The sequence below is a fragment of the Glandiceps talaboti genome, chromosome 22, assembly GCF_964340395.1.
Source record: "Glandiceps talaboti chromosome 22, keGlaTala1.1, whole genome shotgun sequence".
Lineage (NCBI taxonomy): Eukaryota > Metazoa > Hemichordata > Enteropneusta > Spengelidae > Glandiceps > Glandiceps talaboti.
The window spans coordinates 932,713-938,307 of NC_135570.1; the positions used below are offsets into that span (position 1 = coordinate 932,713).

General features: G+C 37.2%; 1 long non-coding RNA gene across 1 annotated transcript; it reads left to right on the plus strand.

Annotated features, from left to right (window-relative positions):
• The first annotated feature begins 2,733 nt into the window (after positions 1-2,733).
• LOC144452377 (uncharacterized) lies at positions 2,734-5,595 on the plus strand. The gene is made up of 4 exons (XR_013482350.1): positions 2,734-2,842; positions 5,074-5,264; positions 5,417-5,498; positions 5,558-5,595. It is a non-coding gene; the product is annotated as an uncharacterized LOC144452377 (long non-coding RNA).

Below are 5,595 nucleotides of genomic sequence, written 5' to 3' on the forward strand. Positions count from 1 at the left end.
GCGCAGTTGTAAATAATGACGAAGGAATAGCGCGCCAAGTAAATCAAATGGCGGGAAGTGGTGCATATGATTATATGAGGTCTCCTGATTGGTCAACCAGTACTAATAATAGCACATGCCTGACGTAGGGGTGAGTCATCAAAACAAGAAGGGACAGGCATGTGAAAATATGCTTACATTCGCATAAAATCAAACGCATTGTAACTGCTCGTATAAAATACGTACAACATTTTAACATCATGTTATTGTAGATATTGTGTAAAAGTCACATGGATGAAAGGAATATTCATGATTTCTACAAACTATCACAGGTGGACGATGCCAATATTTTGCAGGCGGGAGAGTGACAATGGTGCATCTAGCCCCATTTACTAATGGTATAGCCAGTTCTTCCTGAATCAATACATTTCAGCAAACAAGTCTTGGGAAGGAAGAAACACTGAAATAATTTGAGTTAGTGTTAAAAATCATAAAGTATATGTATAGTAGAACACTCTTCACAATGCCTGTAATGGTAATGATGTAGGAACATTACAGCGGCCGAGGCCTAGCCTAGCCGACGAGCAAGCGTTAATAATACTTCCGGGTAGCCCGGTACGTGTGCTGTCAACAAGTCCATGGTCCATGCATGGAAATACTGCGTCTCGGCGGCTATGAAAAATATCTTTATAGGCTGTGAATAACACAGTAACTTTTATAGTTGTAGTGAAAAGTGATAGTAATAATAGTAACGTAGAGAGAAATAATGGGTACATATATGTAGTCTTTGGTTTTCTCTTAAGTTTAGGGCAGCCAAATGAAAATGCCCAACAGATATCGTGTATCCATGATGTGTCCATATTTTTTCCTCTTTCTCTAAATGTGTCCATATTATATTTATAATCCAGCAAGTACCAAAGAGTCAGTTTACAAAGACCAATGCCCTATTTATTTTGAAATACTTTAATTGGAAAAATCTTTTCGGAGCTAATTTTTCACTGAGTTGTGTTTTTTTTTTGAATGTCCCTCATCATAAATATTGAAGAGTGTTTCGTACAATCAGACCACTAAGAGTAAGGCTAAGATAATTATCTTATTGATCAGAGCTTGAAGTAATAATCAGAACATACGTTGGCGAGCGACACTCTTTTTTCGACGTCGATGTTAACCTTGCATGGATATTGTCAATCAGAGTTGTCAATTTGGTATCGTTTGGATAAACTGTTAATTCTAAGATTTACTACTGAACTGAGCGAGGTATCTTCCTGTAACCCCTCTACTCATACTCCATGTACAAAGGAAGCAACTTACCAACTCGTCATGTAAATACATGCACGTGTATAGAAGACTGTATTTTATTAGTATGCCCATAATTTACACTGTAGTGTAACACTAAGTTTCTATATGGTGTGTATGAATGAATGAATAAATGAATGAATGAATGAATGAATGAATGAATGAATGAATGAATGAATGAATGAATGAATGAATGGGTGGGTGGGTGGGTGGGTGAAAGAATGAATTATAGTTAGTTTCATATGCCTTTTATCTAAAATAACAATTCAATCACGTGACAACCTTTTGATCCGAACAGTGATGTATCAAAATGTACATTGGTTTGGAGGGTACACTTTGGAAAATGCTGTTTTGAGGGGTATACTGCTGGGGTAACTGTGACTTTGGCCTTCGCCAGTGGGGGGGGGGGTGCGAAAACCAATTTGCTCGGCACTATTAAAATCTTCGACCTCGGTGATCATTCCCTAGGCGCATTGTAGCCCCTTCCATATAAAATGATATAATAAGCATACATTTTTCCACGACCAGTCGCAGAAGCATCACCTTCGCTAGCATCTGTGCACTATAGTACCCATTTACTCCTGGCGACCTTGTGTTTGTCCTTTTGTAAGAAGAAGTGCTGAGTGGTTATTATTTTTAGATGCATGACGCCCTCTAGTGACATTCATATGCGAAAGCCCATATACGAAAGTTAAAGTTTTTCTGTTTTTTTTTTATCTTGCGTGCTCAGGTAGGGCTGAAGGATCCATGTGATACTGTCAGTCAGAGCCTTTCTACACTTCTACGTGGGACAGAAGAGGGGAAGGAGTGCTCGTGATTTATTTGTGAGGGAGAGAAAGTGGTGAATTTATACATTGCCATCAAAAATGTACTTCACAGGGAATCACAGCTTTATTCAACTAAATATACCTCACGATAAAATAACGACTAAGGTAAAGTAGATTCCTAAGGTGTTACTGGTGGCAAGATAACTTCAGGTTATGATTCTTTTAGTTTTTCTCAATAAGATGAATGTCATTGTCTTATATTCTTTATCCAGAGTTATCGAAAATATTATTTCAAGTAATAATTTATTATTCTAAGATATACAGTTTGATAAGTCATACATGGAATTACTTCGCTTGACAAAATATGGAAGTTGGTATTTGGAAATTAAGATTTTGAAATTGCACAATTTTCAAATAGTATATTATTATTTGAAATAATTAGTCACAACTTGAATTCGTCTATTGGCCTTTCACAGTTTTTTTCGAAATTTGAAAGTTTAGATTACTGATCATAACTGTACACTGTAACAGTAAAGCCAGCATGCAGTCAGGGTATGGGTTGTTGTTATATCAAATGTTTACCCCCATTCGATAATAGTTGTACCCATTCTCCATATATGGGAAGATCTGCTGAAATAATCTGCACGAAGATTACCGAATATTACCGAAGATGAAGCGGTTTCACATGAACTGAGGAACTTGAAATGTTTTCAAGTTTACGTACGAAAATACAAGTGTTCTTCGATCGTTCTACCCAATTCTTACATACGTTAATAGTGAACATCTAGAGGATCAAACTGGTAAGTTTTAAGGTCAGGCTTTCTCATAAATATGTACAGTATTTTGTCTCGAAGACGGTGAGTGACGGGGCATGTGCTTGTGTTTACTGTATCAATGTTTGTCATGTGGTGAAACAAGGCACAGTGTGTAAATTGAGATAAGAAATGATACTGTGGGTCTGTAAAACTCATCAAGGCCTTGCCCGTGGAGCCCTCCCGGTCCATTCCGTGTCAATCGATGCAACGTTTCGTGGCAGCTTTGAAAGCATTTAAATTTCAGGGGGGATGATGCACGATACGAAAGGAAGGCGTGCAGCGGTAAATTGTATCTGAGGGACGATCGACCAGCAGGGAAGTTTTGATCGGAAGCAGAATAGAGGATCATGATATATGTGGATTGTTTTCGTAAAAAATAGCAAGTTGGTTGCCAGTTTGACGTGGACTCTTCTCATCTCAAGTACAAGTTGAAGGCAAGTATTTGGATTGTAGTGAGCCCGCGGTTTTTGAATACAAAAAAGTGTTGCAACTTGCATGCTATGATTTTGTAACAATTCCCTCCCATTAGCATTACATTGATTACGTGGGATTAGCCTAGATCGTGTGGGGATTTTGAGGATAGACGCATGGATTAACATTGGATTCAAAGCTTGTGTATTTTCGTACGTAAACTTGAGGATTTTGACTATAGTCCATAGTCAAGGAAGCTAACTTGGGAATCAGTGGGATGGAATATCTTGCTCAAACACATCTTCACGTTGTGAATGGTAATCCCAAGTTTTTGTAAAAAAAAAATAAAGAGTCAAGTACTAGCGTTTTTGAGAATTATTGTCATTGACAAATGTCCAATTTACACTAATAAAGATGTTAACTTTGAGAATCAAATATTTTCAATTTGTGGGAATGTGTGTGCTTCACTCATCCCATTTGTATCTAGTGGTTTCACTTTGTGTGTGTTTGCAATTTTTATCCAATTTTTTTTTTCTTCAGACATTTGTTAGCCATTTTGATAGACTTCAGCTTTCCACAAATGCTTTTCATACTTTCAAACTTTGCACAAAGATGTGTAAAAGAAAGATCTCTAAACCATACTAGCATTAGCAGCCAATCGTATTTTGTGGTTTTTGTATAGGGGTCTATGGTTTGACCTACCTTCCCTGATTGAAGCCACCAGGTTTCTGTAAGAAATCAATATTTAGACAAAATCTTAAGAATATTGAATAAGGGTAAACATTACATTATGTGCATATGCTGTAACCATGGATACATCCTGCTGTAACCAAGTCAACCACTGAATTACTCACACTGCTCAAAACTAAAGTTTTTATGGTATCTTCATAAAATTCATGTAAGATTTGTTGATTTTCTAAGATAGGAATCATTAATAGACAAGTCAATTTTCAATAATTACTTGTTTTCTGCAGTACCATCATAAAATACTCTTGAGTGTTTGACATAGGCTAGTTGGTACTTGCTTTTGACTAGTGTGTTATATTTTATCCAATTATTGTAGTCTGTGCTGACTTTCACATACTTTGATGGTACATACATATATAGATAATAGAAGGTAGAAACGTGATGTCAAAATGTTGCAGAGTAAGCAGTTAGTAAAAAATTGTAATGTGACTCATTACATACCACACAATGCTTTGAAGTGCAAGATTACTGGCCATTTCATTTACTGTAGCTTTAGGTTCTTTGTATGTAGTGTCATAGTATTTTCTTGTATTGCGTGTTGGGGTGTTCATCTTGTATTGTGTGTTGGGGTGTTCAGTTGGTAAATTCCACCGATCATCTTTGGAATGGACATGTAAACTTTTCCCAACATCTTTAGGCATTTCACTTTTTGTCAACCTTCATCATCCAAATTGTGGATTAATGTGTACTATCGGTCGTCTTCTGTTTTTAAAGTATGTTGAAAGTAAAACAGTGATTCGGAATGAACTCATGAAGAGATGGTTCCAACTTTAGGATAACTTGACTTGAAGTTGTACCACATGCAAGCCATGTTGAAAGAAAAAGGGATCTATATTCTAGTCATTATGTGTCGCTGTATTTACATTTTTCATTCATGAAATATTAGTTAAACATTCATAGTTGCCCTTGCTCTTATGAAATATACTTGTGATTCAAAAGAAACGGTATTGTCACTCATTTATCAATTTTGACAAGGTGACTTACTTTCCTTTCAAATTTTCCTGGGCTGAATAAAGAAAAAATATATGGGAATAATATCTTACTGTGTTCTATTACAGAGGGAAAGAAAGGGAAGATAAGTCTAGTGATTGGAGGGTGAAAGATGTCAGGAAGAGGACAATCTGGTTATGGACGTGGTGGCCGAGGAGCGGCATTATTTGAACTGATCAAGGAACCGGCTAGAAAACCAGGCCAACAACCACAAGAAGCTGCTCAGCAACCTCAACCTAGGGTTACACCACCACAACAGGTACTGGGCAGTGATTTGCTATTGTAATGTGCAATACTGTATCCAAAAATTCATGTCACTCTTTATTCCTGAAATTCTATGCTAAATGTTTTGTAATAGTAACACAAATGATAACCAAAACTTGCTCTATACCCAAATCATGTTCTCTTCAGGAATATGTTGGCAGAGGAGCTATTCCATTTGGTAGGGCTAGTGGTACTGCACCTCAGGTACATGTTGGTAGAGGTGTTGCAGGTACTGCACCTCAGGTACAGGTTGGTAGAGGTGTTGCAGGTTTTGTCCATGGAGAGCAGCCACAGCGACAGCAGCTTCCACCAGGAGCTATACCTAA